Source organism: Thermobia domestica, chromosome 10 (genome assembly GCF_964235325.1).
Source record: "Thermobia domestica chromosome 10, izTheDome1.hap1.1, whole genome shotgun sequence".
Classification (NCBI taxonomy): Eukaryota; Metazoa; Arthropoda; class Insecta; order Zygentoma; family Lepismatidae; genus Thermobia; species Thermobia domestica.
This window is the reverse complement of record NC_137463.1, coordinates 26,934,358-26,949,496: the sequence shown is the minus strand read 5'-3', so window position 1 is coordinate 26,949,496 and position 15,139 is coordinate 26,934,358. Positions and strand designations below refer to the sequence as shown.

Here is a 15,139-nt window from a genome sequence, read left to right as displayed (position 1 = left end):
ATGATTACCCCATAGGTTGGGGAATTGTGTGCAAGCGCACGTTTGCATTGGATATTGCATTACTCACATACACACGGTTTGAAGTTTAATGTTTTCACTTAATAGCATAAATATGAAGAAGTGCTGAGTTACAAATCATATTTCCTCAAATAAAAGTGTTCCAAATATAATGGAAATTTCTTAGCTGCGCACAGTTTCCCCATTTTTACTTCTAGATCCATCTTTACCAGATTTAGAGCATTATTCCATACCAACCTTCGTAAGAATTGCGGAGCGTAACACAACGCAAGATATGCAAAAATCAATTATAATTGCTTTGCCAATTATCGCAAACTAAAGCACAGATTTTGCTTGCATTCGATGCAAAACTGTAAAAATATGGGATTCCTAATTGCGTAAGAAGTTTGTTGTTGTTGTTGTGGTGGTGGTGGTCTTTGATGTTGACTTTTTCGATTCATTTGGGGATTGGGAATCACACATTCTGGAGGTTCAAAAACTACAGTACTTTAGAAGCCTCTCGAGTTAGACAAATAAAATTACTCTATTTGTTGCAGGTCGGATACTCTTCTCTCCATGCGAAGGACGGGCGCTTCTAATAATGACAACAACTAATTAATATAAAATAAACCAGATTCATCAAAAGTTAGAAAATGTAGCGTTCCCGTGCTTACTGCGTACATCTTATACTGATCATGGTTAAAGAGGCTATTATCGCCAATCTCTCTACACTTTCTCCACTTTAAATTATGTTGAATTTCAAGGTTTAATGAACAATTCAAGAATTTCCTTCTCTTCTGCACTTATATCTTATTGCAAATGTTGATGCGCACGGCGATGGTGGTGTAATGGTTAGCATAGTAGCCTTCCAAGCAGTTTATTCGGGTTCGATTCCCGCCCATCGCATATTTTCATGATGACAAATTGGGTAGCATAGAATTAGAATCGATACAAAACAGTATTTTAATTGTAAAAAACACTAAAGAACGTTGCAAAATTTGTAATGGTATTTGGAAAGACAAAATATAACGATATCGATGTGATTTTTCCTGTTGATGGAGAAATACTGAGTGTACTGATGTCAATACAGCAAACAATTACGTGTGTGGGCATTGTAAACGAAAACAACAGCTTTTCCTAATCATTTTCTTCAAATTTTCAGTATTGAAACTGGAATTCTATTAGCTTCCGTACAATTGTAAGTCAACCACGTTCAACTTTTTTTTTAGAAAAAATCTAATATATAACTGCGTGCATTTTTATTTTCTGAATTATTTTGTACTTTGCGGCATTTCCTTGCCGTTTCGTACGATTACCCCATAGGTTGGGGAATATTGTGCAAGAGCACGTTTGCATTAGATATTGCATTACACACATACACACGGTTGGAAGTTTAATGTTTTCACTTAATAGCATAAATATGAAGAAGTGCTGAGTTACAATTCATATTTTCTCAAATAAAAGTGTTCCAAATATAATGGAAATTTCTTAGCTGCGCACAGTTCCCCCATTTTTACTTCTAGATCCATCTTTACCACATTTAAAGCATTATTCCATACCAACCTTCGTAAGAATTGCGGAGCGTAACACAACGCAAGATATGCAAAAATCAATTATAATTGCTTTGCCAATTATCGCAAACTAAAGCACAGATTTTGCTTGCATTCGATGCCAAACTGTAAAAAAAAAAATGGGATTCCTAATTGCGTAAGAAGTTTGTTGTTGTTGTTGTTGTTGTTGTTGTGGTCTTGATGTTGACTATTTCGATTCATTGGGGGATTGGGAATCACACATTCTGGAGGTTCAAAAATTACAGTACTTTAGAAGCCTCTCGAGTTAGACAAATGAAATTACTCTATTTGTGGCAGGTCGGATACTCTTCTCTCCATGCGAAGAACGGGCGCTTCTAATAATGAAAACAACCAATTAATATAAAATAAACCGGCTTCATCAAAAGTTAGAAAATGTAGCGTTCCCGTGCCTCTGTTACTGGGTACATCTTATAGTGATCATGGTTAAAGAGGCTATCATCACAAATCTCTCTACACTTTCTCCACTTTAAATTATGTTGATTTTCAAGGTTTAATGAACAATTCAAGAATTTCCTTCTCTTCTGCATTTATATCTTGTTGAAAATACTGATGCGCACGGCGATGGTGGTGTAATGGTTAGCATAGTTGCCTTCCAAGCAGTTTATTCAGGTTCGATTCCCGCCCATCGCATATTTTCATGATAACAAATTGGGTAGCATAGTATTAGAATCGATACAAAACAGTATTTTAATTGTAGAAGACACTAAAGAAAGTTGCAAAATTTGTAATGATATTTGGAAAGTCAATGTATAATGATATCGATGTGATTTTTGCTGTTAATGGAGGAATACTGTGTGTACTGATGTCAATACAGCAAACAATTACGTGTGTAAGCATTGTAAACGAAAACAACAACTTTTCCTAATCATTTTCTTTCAATTTTCAGTATTGAAACTGGAATTCCATTGGCTTCCGTACAATTGGAAGTCTGCCACCTTCAACTTTTTTTTTTAAGAAAAATCTAATATATAACTGCGTGCATTGTTATTTGCTGAATTATTTATTACCTTGCGGCATTGCCTTACCGTTTCGTATGATTACCCCATCGGTTGGGGAATTGTGTGCAAGCGCACGTTTGCACTAAATATTGCATTACTCACGTACACACGGTTTTAAGTTTAATGCTTTCACTTAATAGTATAAATATAAAGAAGCGCTGAGCTACAAATCATATTTTCTCAAATAAAGTAGTGTTCCAAATATGATGTAAATTTCTTAGCTGCGCACAGTTTCCCCACTGTTCCCTCTAGATCCATCTTTACCAGATTTAGAGCTTTATTCCATACCAACCTTCGTAAGAATTGCGGAGCGTAACACAACGCAAGATTTGCAAAAATCAATTATAATTGCTATCCCAATTATCGCAAACTAAAGCCAGATTTTGCTTGCGTTTGACGCATACCGTTACAAAACGATGTCCCTAATTGTGTAAGAACTTTTTTGTTGTTGTTTTTGATGATGTTGCTTTTCTCGATTCATTGGAGGATTGGGAATCACACATTCTGGAGGTTCAAGAATTACAGTACTTTAGAAGCCTCTCGAGTTAGACAAACCAAATTACTCTATTTGTTGCAGGTCGGATACTCTTCTCTGCATGCGAAGAACGGGGACCTCTATTAATGAAAACGACCAATTAATATAAAATAAATCGGCTTCTTCAAAAGTTAGAGAATGCAGTGTTCCCGTGTCTCTATTACTGCGTACATCTACAACGATTCACCAAAGGTAGTCGTTAACCCTGGTTCAGTTATATTGGTTCAGTGGCGATAATCGTTTTCGCCTTAAAATATCTTCTGAAGTTATATTCACGAATACGCTCACCTTTTCCACTGAAATTACAAGTCTATGATGAATATTAAATAATTTATTCTTTGAATCCTTTTCCATGTATATCCACACAAATCGACTTGCAATTCAACATGTTAACTGAGTAACTATCAACAACGACATAGCAACCAACTTGACAATAATGTATATATTTTTTTATATATTAAAACATTCTTCTTTTATTACTTTTAATTAACATTATCACAGGTGTAGTGCTTGTGTAAAAGCACTTTCTGCCCGAGATATATGTAATTATGCGCCGATACAAAATATCTCGTTATATAAAATGTCGCCCGATAAAGGGACTACATATAAAAGTTACAATGGAGCTTGACTTTTATATTTAAGAACCACTGGTCCGTTTATAATAATAACATAAGAATAGTGCTATTCTTTACATTTTGATCGCTCTTCATATATAACTTCATTAAGTTTCCTTCATATAAATACATTTACAATAAAACTTTTATTCCATTATTATTTATCTTTAACAACCAAGTTTCCATACAAATGAATATAATATAAATAACCTTTGTGTTTAATCAATTATGAATCAACTTATAATTCTTCACATTAACAAGACAGAATTAAAATCATTTGGAAATTATCATTTATTAACGAGAATTAAAGAAAATTAAATTAAGTAAAAATCAAAAATTAAATGTAACCTATGCTCGGACGAGGAAAAAGAAGAAAATAAATTTATTTTTACACAAACAGGAGTCCCCCTTTTTTTTTAGTCTCCTTCATTTTTATTTATTTGAGCAAGAATGCCAGGTGCAACTAACTTTTTTACTAGACGCATCCATTTTTCTCTTGTATACTGTGTAGGTCTCCAAACCTTCAATTCATCTATATTACGAAGTCCAATTGACGTACCCGTTTTAGCGTTCAACAATTCAAAAACCTTAGGGTTTATTTCCTTGAAACATAAATAAGGACCTGAGAAAATGTCACAAAATTTATAAATTTTCTTTAACAACGCATTACTTTGGGGGTGTTGTTTAACAAAAACTAAGTCATTGCTCTTGATTCGATATTTTCCTTCTTGTAAAGACTCTAATTGAGAATTACGCTTCAAAAATTTGTTGTGTCTTCGAATTTTTACCATATTCACTAAACTTGAAGAATCTACGATTGCCGAATCTTCTAACTTGACATTAAAATGTTGTTCCACAGGGAAAATTAAATCAGAACCGTTATGTACATTAGCAGGAGACACGCCCAATGTGTCGGATATCGAATAATTCAAAAGATACGTGATTTGATTGATATGCTTAATCCATTCAGCATGTTCGTCTTTACAAAAGTGTCGAAACAACATACCAAAATTGCGGTGTACATTTTCTACAATAGAACTGCTAGGATGGTACGGAGTTACAAAATGGATTTTAATGTTAGCCTTGTTCATTGCTTTAATAAACACATCACTTTTGAACTGTGAACCATTATCACATAATATGTGTTCGATAGGACCACAATGTGGAACATATACGTTCAAGATTTTATTTATAATGGCAGCGGAAGTTGCTCTACGCAGTGGATAAGCTACTACATAACGCGAAAAAATATCCATAGTAGTAAGTAAATAAGTTTCTCCTGTAGCTGCTCGTGGTAACGGTCCATATAGATCGATAGATAAGAACGAATGTGGTCTCTCTGGAGTTATTGATAGCATATGTTTTTGTACAGCCTGGTAGTTATGTTTTATTCGCATACATTCAATACAGTCCTTGATATGATTTTTGATTTGTACTCTCATTCCTCTCCAATAAAAAGATTTATTAATCAAGGCACATACTTTCACATAACCAAAATGACCGAAGTCGTCATGATAGGCCTTTAATATGCGGGTTGTCAATGTAGGTGGAATGCAAATTTTGTTTCTAGACTTGAATTTAAAATCTTTAATAAGTAGAATTCCATTGGATAATTTAAATCTAGAATTCCATTGTTTAGGGCAATTACACTCCGCACTGCAAGAAGACAAATGTTTCATGATTTGGTTGTATTCATGATGATTCAGTTGATGTTCTCGTAGATCTTCCATTGAAATGGTAGCTATTTCATCCTGTAAGACCTTAAATTCGTTGATGGACAAGATATGTTGTTCTTCTCCAGGAAACAGACGTGATAAAGTATCTACGGGTCCGTTATCTACTCCTTTAATGTGTTGTACTTCAAAGTCATAAGACTGAAGCTCCAACGACCAACGAAGTAGTCTGTTATTATATCCCTGTATACTGTTAAGGTATCGTAATGAAGTATGGTCGGTAAGTACTATGAAATGGCATCCACTGAGATATGGAGCAAATTTTTGTATTGCGAAACGTATGGCCAATAATTCGATTTCTGTAGTGGTGTATCCTTTCTCAGCTTTCTTTAAAGTACGGCTAGCACAATGGATAACGGCCGGTTCCTTGATGGTAGGATTAGGTTGCCAGAGGACCGCGGAGATTCCAAGTTGAGAACCGTCACACTGGACATAAAAAGGAACATCATATCGAGGATGATTCAAATGGATGTTTCGCTTTACGCTCTCCTTCAACTTATTAAAACTATGTTCTTGAATCGGACCCCATTGCCATGGTACTCCCTTCTTTATAATCATAAATAAAGGTTGGGCTATCTCAGCAAATCGTGGGATGGCTTTGCGAAACCAATTGAACAGTCCTAATATTTGCCGTGTCTGTTTCACATTCAACGGTGCAGGCAAATCGTCTATTGCTTGAACTTTAGATTGACTGAACTTGAAACCAGAGGCATCAATTTGGTAGCCAAGGAATTCTATAGAATTTTGTAGAAATTTGGATTTCTGTATGTTGATAGTAAGGCCCGAACTTTCCAATCTATCTAAAACTATATCTAAGTATTTTAAGTATTCATGCGGATTTTTTCCCATTATCAAAATGTCGTCAGCGTAGGTAATCACGTTGCTGCGCAAGTCTTGACCTAAGACTTTATTTAAGCAGGAAGCTAACGCCGCACTACCATTGATAAGCCCAAAGACTACACGGTTGTACTCATACAAATGACCTTCAAAACTGAATGCTGTGTACGGTTTCGAATCTTCATGTAATTCGACCTGATTAAAAGCCAGTACTAAATCTAAATTTCCGAATACTGCATTTCCCTGTAAAGAGGCTAATATTTCTTCCACTGGAGGATACCTCACTTGTTCCAAGTCAATATGGCAATTCGTACGTCTCAAATCCAAAACTACACGTAGAGAACCATTTTTCTTAGGAACTACATGTAACGGATTAAGGTGAATGCTTCGTGAAGGCCTAATGATCCCATCTCTTAACATGTCTGCAATTTGTTGACGTACATTTTCCCTGTATCGGTAAGGAATTATATATGGCTTAGTCACAATAGGTTTGTCTGTCTTAACCTTAAAAGAATAGACAAAATCCTTACAACATCCTGGACGTTGTGAAAAGACATTTTTATGTTTGTATAAGATATCCTTAAAATGAGTTTTTACTGTATCATCCATAAAATCGAGGCCACTTTCAAGTGATTTAACACACTCAGAAAACAATACATCATCTTTGGAATCCATCAAATTTTGCGTGACTTGTGTTAATGAATCATTTAATTGATCACCTTCTGAACTTACAGAAACATTATTCAATACATTAGGAACATTATTATATTGACAAGCAATATCATCAGATTTGGGAAGAAGTTTCTGAACTATTTCTTGGGGTATGCCGGGTATAGTTAAAGTTTGATTTCTGAAATCAAGCATGACACGTAATTGAGACAATAAATCTAAACCAATGATGAGTTTTTCGTTCAATTCTTTTATCACTAAAGTAGGAATAGATATTTCAAAATTTTGGATAGCTATTGTAACACGAGTAATTCCAGCTACCCTCTTTTTATGTTTACCGGTAAAATCCACTATAATGAGATTCTCTGCCTTTTGTAACTTAGAATTTGAATAATCACTGGTAATTGCTTTCCATGACGAATATGATAGTAAAGATGCATTTGCGCCTGTATCCAATAAAGCTTCTGTACTTAACCCATTTATTTTGACAGGTATTCTAGCAGTACTAAATGATTTTAAAAATACAAAGTTTTCTTCAACACCAAAACCATCATTGACATTATCATCTTTAGACCAACAACGGTTTACTACAGGCATAAATTGATATTGACATCTATTGACTGCTATTTCCGAATCATTATTTACAAATACATCATGTAAAGGGTTGTTTTCATTATTGACATTATCACATAAATTTGAAGAGAAATGTTCATAAGAATCAATACATAAATTTGAAGATGAATATTCATAAGAATCTATAGCTGATATGGGTTTAACCCCTACCACATCAGCTGCAGTTAGTTTAAATTCATACTCGTATATGGTTCTAATAAAGTACATTGTACCGCACAATCATGATTATGTCCCGCATTATTATTCTGTACAGGAATTGTGTCATTATTTTGATTTTGATACGAAGTGCCATCTCTTGAACTACGGTTGCGTCTATCAATGTAGTTTACAGTATTTCTAGAATTTCGCCATGTATTTCGTCTGTTTTTGAATCTGCTTTGGTTAAATGGTCTGACATAATTATGGTCACGATTAGTTAGGTTAGGTGTGTTCCCATCATATCTTTGCCTACTCTGATTGTTCTGATTGTTTAAATTTACTCGATTTAGGTTATGTTCCGTATCGTCTACATTACGGATATTTAGATTCCGGACTGGTACTGATCTAAAGTTATCCGAATTGTTTTTAATTTTGCCTATTCCCGCTTGATGACTCTGTGCCTGGTATTGAGTTTCATAACATTGAACGAGCATCAATAGATGATTAAAACTCATGCATTGCGTAGAAAACAGGATTTGTTGTAATTTAAACGGTAGTAAATTTCGAATAGATGCGATCACTCTAGATTCAGATTGTAGCGGATTTACGGTTTTTAATTCATTATACGTATTCACAACAAAATCAACAACAGATTTGTGCAAGCGAGGATTAAAAGGTTGATTTCTAATCGTAGCGTCTCTGTTTGCAAGTAAGAAGTCATTCTCATAATTTGCAATCAGCGCTGCCTTGAATTCCTCATATGTGTTGACGTGTTCACGTACAGCCTTAAACCATAAAGAACACGGTGGAAGTAATAAATGAGGGATTAGTTTCATATATTGAGATTTATCTATACACATTATACTGCATTCGTCCTGAAATTTTTCCAGGAAAGAAGTAGCATTTTCATTACATCTACCACTAAACTTACTCATAGCACGTATTTCGCTCATTTTTACACTTAACTTTACATTTCTTTCACCGTTTCGTGTTCGTGTTGAGTGAAAATTTCTACCTACTGCGTTATGTGTGGTTCCACCATCTCTTTTCCGCCCATCTATATTCCTTGGTTGAATTTTTTCCAAAATAATATCCTCATCGGATGAATTACTTGAAAAAGAGATAGCGCAAGGTCCTTGTCGATCTGCTTCGGGTGATTGCGAGGTCATCTCTTGTGAATGAGGGAACCCCAAACGATCATTAACCATGTTGTTGTCATATGCATTGTCTTTAATCTGTAACGTCCTAATTTCTTCCTGTAAGGTAGATATCAATTGTGCGTTTGCACGTATTTGGTTAGAATTATCTGTCACCTGAATCTTTTGCTGACGAACAGAAGATTCTATTACTTCAAAATCTTTTTCTACAATATTAACTTCTTGGATTACATGATTGTAATTATCCTTGCAATCTTCAGATAATCTTTTTAACTTCTCGTCGAATTGTAACGTGATGTCTGTCACAGCTTGTATTACAGATTGTTTCGCTTCTTCGGACTTTTGATCAATTTGTTCTAACTGTCTACCCAATTCTTCATGTTGTCTCTCTAATCGTTCATTCAATTCTTCATACTGTGTTTCTAATCGTCCATTCAATTCTTCGGATTTTTGCTGTACCGTTTGTTTTAATTCTTTAGACATCTGAGATAAATTTTGTTCCTGTCGCTGTAATGCGATTAGAATTCGGTCTTCTAATGTCAACATTCCGGGTGCAATAGGAGCTATATTCTGCCCGTTGTTAGCATCATCAACAGTTTCATTCTCTACTGTCTCACGAATCATGATTTTTCTTGTAATTACTCTACCACTTCTAAGAATAGTTGAGTTCGTATTCATGAACCTTCTTACTAAGGTAAATTCACCCTTACTTATACTTCAGAATATGAATTTACAAGAATCCCGGGTGAGGTAAACCAAAAATTTTACAACGACTCACCAAAGGTAGTCGTTAACCCTGGTTCAGTTCTATTGGTTCAGTGGCGATAATCGTTTTCACCTTAAAATATCTTCTGAAGTTATATTCACGAATACGCTCACCTTTTCCACTGAAATTACAAGTCTATGATGAATATTAAATAATTTATTCTTTGAATCCTTTTCCATGTATATGCACACAAATCGACTTGCAATTCAACATGTTAACTGAGTAACTATCAACAACGACATAGCAACCAACTTGACAATAATGTATATATTTTTTATATATTAAAACATTCTTCTTTTATTATTTTTAATTAACATTATCACAGGTATAGTGCTTGTGTAAAAGCACTTTCTGCCCGAGATATATGTAATTATGCGCCGATACAAAATATCCCGTTATACATCTTACACTGATCATGGTTAAAGAGGCTATCGTCACAAATCTCTCTACACATTCTCCACTTTAAATTATGCTGATTTTCACGGTTTAATGAACAATTCAAGAATTTCCTTCTCTTCTGCATTTATATCTTATTGAAAATGTTGATGCGCACGGCGATGGTGGTGTAATGGTTAGCATAGTTGCCTTCCAAGCAGTTGATCCGAGTTCGATTCCCGGCCATCGCATATTTTGATGATGACAAATTGGGTGGCATAGAATTAGAATCGGTACAAAACAGTATTTTAATTGTAGAAGACACTAAAAAACGTTGCAAAATTTGTAATGGTATTTGGAAAGACAACATATAACGATATCGATGACATTTTTCCTGTTGATGGAGAAATACTGAGTGTACTGATGTCAATACAGCAAACAATTACGTGTGTGGGCATTGTAAACGAAAACAACAGCTTTTCCTAATCATTTTCTTCAAATTTTCAGTATTGAAAATGGAATTCCATTGGCTTCCGTACAATTGTAAGTAAACCACGTTTTTTTCTAAAAAAAAAATCTAATATATAACTGCGTGCATCTTTATTTGCTGAATTATTTATTACCTTGCGGCATTGCCTTGCCGGTTCGTATGATTACCCTATAGGTTGGGGAATTGTGTGCAAGCGCACGTTTATATTAGATATTGCATTACTCACATACACACGGTTTGAAGTTTAATGTTTTCACTTAATAGCATAAATATGAAGAAGTGCTGAGTTACAATTCATATTTTCTCAAATAAAAGTGTTCCAAATATAATGGAAATTTCTTAGCTGCGCACAGTTTCCCCATTTTTACTTCTAGATCCATCTTTACCAGATTTAAAGCATTATTCCATACCAACCTTCGTAAGAATTGCGGAGTGTAACACAACGCAAGATGTGCAAAAAATAATTATAATTGCTTTGCCAATTATCGCAAAGTAAAGCACAGTTTTTGCTTGCATTCGATTCAAAACTGTAAAAAAATGGGATTTCTAATTGCGTAGGAAGTTTGGTGTTGTTGTGGTCTTTGATGTTGACTTTTTCGATTCATTGGAGGATTGGGAATAACACATTCTGAAAGTTCAAAAATTACAGTACTTTAGAAATCTCTCGAGTTAGACAAACTAAATTACTCTATTTGTTGCAGGTCGGATACATTTCTCTCCATGCGAAGGACGGGCTCTTCTAATAATGAAAACAACTAATTAATATGAAATAAACCGGCTTCATCAAAAGTTAGAAAATGTAGTGTTACCGTGCCTCTGGTACTGTGTACATCTTATACTGATCATGGTTAGAGGCTATCATCACAAATCTCTCTACACTTTCTCCACTTTAAATTGTGTTGATTTTCAAGGTTTAATGAACAATTCAAGAATTTCCTTCTCTTCTACATTTATATCTTATTGAAAATGTTGATCCGCACGGCGATGGTGGTGTAATGGTTAGCATAGTTGCCGTCCAAGCAGGTGATCCGCGTTCGATTCCCGGCCATCGCATATTTTGATGATGATAAATTGGTTGGCATAGAATTAGAATCGATTCAAAACAGTATTTTAATTGTAAAAGACAATAAAAAACGTTGCAAAATTTGTAATGGTATTTGGAAAGACAATATATAATGATATCAATGTGATTTTTCCTGTTGATGGAGAAATACTGAGTGTACTGATGTCAATACAGCAAACAATTATGTGTGTGAGCATTGTAAACGAAAACAACAGCATTTCCTAATCATTTTCTTCAAATTTTCAGTATTGAAACTGGAATTCTATTAGCTTCCGTACAATTGTAAGTCAACCACGTTCAACTTTTTTTTTAGAAGAAATCTAATATATAACTGCGTGCACTTTTGTTTGCTGAATTATTTTGTACTTTGCGGCATTGCCTTGCCGTTTCGTACGATTACCCCATACGTTGGGGAATATTGTGCAAGCGCACGTTTGCATTAGATATTGCATTACACACATACACACGGTTTGAAGTTTAATGTTTTCACTTAATAGCATAAATATGAAGAAGTGCTGAGTTACAATTCATATTTTCTCAAATAAAAGTGTTCCAAATATAATGGAAATTTCTTAGCTACGCACAGTTCCCCCATTTTTACTTCTAGATCCATCTTTACCAGATTTAGAGTATTATCCCATACCAATCTTCGTAAGAACTGCGGAGCGTAACACAACGCAAGATGAGCAAAAATCAATTATAATTGCTTTGCAAATTATCGCAAACTAAAGCACAGATTTTGCTTGCATTTGATGCCAAACTGTTAGAAAATGAGATTCCTAATTGCGTAAGAAGTTTGTTGTTGTTGTGTTTATTGTGGTCTTTGATGTTGACTTTTTCGATTCGTTGGAGGATTGGGAATCACACATTCTGGACGTTCAAAAATTACAGTACTTTAGAAGCCTCTCGAGTTAGACAAACCAAATTACTCTATTTGTTGCAGGTCGGATACTTTTCTCTCCATACGAAGAACGGGCACTTCTCTTAATGAACACAACCAATTAATATAAAATAAACCGGGTTCATCAAAAGTTAGAAAATGTAGTGTCCTCGTGCCTGTGGTACTGCGTACATCATATATTGATCATGGTTAAAGAGGCTATCATCACAAATCTCTCTACACTTTCTCCACTTGAAATTATGTTGATTTTCAAGGTTTAGTGAACAATTCAAGAATTTCCTACTCTTCTGCATTTATATCTTATTGAAAATGTGATGCGCACGGCGATGGTGGTGTAATGGTTAGCATAGTTGCCTTCCAAGCAGTTGATCCGGGTTCGATTCCCGGCCATCGCATATTTTGATGATGATAAATTGGTTGGCATAGAATTAGAATCGATACAAAACAGTATTTTAATTCTAAAAGACACTAAAGAACGTTGCAAAATTTGTAATGGTATTTGGAAAGACAATATATAATGATATCCATGTGATTTCTGCTGTTAATGAAGGAATACTGAGTGTACTGGTGTCAATACAGCAAACAATTACGTGTGTGAGCATTGTAAACGAAAACAACAAATTTTCCTAATCATTTTCTCTCAATTTTCGGTATTGAAACTGGAATTCCATTGGCTACCGTACAATTGTAAGACAACTACGTTTTTTTTAAAAACAAAAAAATCTAATATATAATTGCGTTTATTTTTGTTTGCTGAATTTTTTATTACCTTGCGGCATTGCCTTGCCGTTTCGTATGATTACCCCATAGGTTGGGGAATTGTGTGCAAGCGCACGTTTACATTAGATATTGCATTACTCACGTACACACGGTTTTAAGTTTAGTTTTGACTTAATAGCATAAATATGAAGAAGTGCTGAGTTAGAAATCATATTTTCTCAAATAAAAGTGTTCCAAATATAATGGAAATTCCTTAGCTGCGCACAGTTCCCCCATTTTTACTTCTAGGTCCATCTTTACCAGATTTAGAGCATTATTCCATACCAACCTTCGTAAGAATTGCGGAGCGTAACACAACGCAAAATGCGAAAAAATCAATTATAATTGCATTGCTAATTATCGCAAAGTAAAGCACAGTTTTTGCTTGCATTCGATGCAAAACTGTAAAAAAAAAAATGGGATTCCTAATTGCGTAAGAAGTTTGTTGTTGTTGTTGTTGTGGTCTTGATGTTGACTTTTTCGATTCATTGGAGGATTGGGAATCACACATTCTAAAGGTTAAAAAATCACAGTACTTTAGAAGCCTCTCGAGTTAGACAAACCAAATTACTCTATTTGTTGCAGGTCGGATACTCTTCTCTCCATGCGAAGGACGGGCGCTTCTAATAATGAAAACAACCAATTAATATAAAAAAACCGGCTTCATCAAAAGTTAGAAAATGTAGTGTTCCCGTGCCTCTGGTACTGCGTACATCTTATACTGATCATGAATAAAGAGGCTATAATCGCCAATCTCTCTACACTTTCTCCACTTTAAATTGTGTAGATTTTCAAGGTTTAATGAACAATTCAAGAATTTCCTTCTCTTCTGCATTTATATCTTATTGAAAATGTTGATGCGCACGGCGATGGTGGTGTAATGGTTAGCATAGTTGCCTTCCAAGCAGTTGATCCGGGGTCGATTCCCGACCATCGCATATTTTGATGATGACAAATTGGTTGGCATAGAATTAGAATCGATACAAAACAGTATTTTAATTGTAAAAGACACTAAAGAAAGTTGCAAAATTTGTAATGATATTTGGAAAGTCAATGTATAATGATATCGATGTGATTTTTGCTGTTAAGGGAGGAATACTGCGTGTACTGATGTCAATAGAGCAAACAATTACGTGTGTAAGAATTGTAAACGGAAACAACAACTTTTCCTAATCATTTTCTTCAAATTTTTAGTATTGAAACTGGAATTCCGTTGGCTTCCGTCCAATTGTAAGTCAAACACCTTCAATTTTTTTAAAAAATCTAATATATAACTGCGTGCATTTTTATTTGCTGAATTATTTATTACCTTGCGGCATTGCCTTGCCGGTTCGTATGATTACCCTATAGGTTGGGGAATTGTGTGCAAGCGCACGTTTATATTAGATATTGCATTACTCACATACACACGGTTTGAAGTTTAATGTTTTCACTTAATAGCATAAATATGAAAAAGTGCTGAGTTACAATTCATATTTTCTCAAATAAAAGTGTTCCAAATATAATGGAAATTTCTTAGCTGCGCACAGTTCCCCCATTTTTACTTCTAGATCCATCTTTACCAGATTTAAAGCATTATTCCATACCAACCTTCGTAAGAATTGCGGAGTGTAACACAACGCAAGATGAGCAAAAAATAATTATAATTGCTTTGCCAATTATCGCAAAGTAAAGCGCAGTTTTTGCTTGCATTCGATTCAAAACTGTAAAAAAATGGGATTCCTAATTGCGTAAGAAGTTTGGTGTTGTTGTGGTCTTTGATGTTGACTTTTTCGATTCATTGGAGGATTGGGAATAACACATTCTGAAAGTTCAAAAATTACAGTACTTTAGAAATCTCTCGAGTTAGACAAACTAAATTACTCTATTTGTTGCAGGTAGG

At 34.6% G+C, this 15,139-nt stretch overlaps 2 non-coding genes across 2 annotated transcripts; both read left to right on the top strand.

Annotated features, from left to right (window-relative positions):
- Window positions 1-10,223: 10,223 nt before the first annotated feature.
- TRNAG-UCC (transfer RNA glycine (anticodon UCC)) lies at window positions 10,224-10,295 on the top strand. Its single transcript has one exon. It is a non-coding gene; the product is annotated as a tRNA-Gly (tRNA).
- A 2,526-nt stretch (window positions 10,296-12,821) lies between these two features.
- On the top strand, window positions 12,822-12,893 carry TRNAG-UCC (transfer RNA glycine (anticodon UCC)). The gene has a single exon. It is a non-coding gene; the product is annotated as a tRNA-Gly (tRNA).
- The last annotated feature ends 2,246 nt before the right edge of the window (window positions 12,894-15,139 follow it).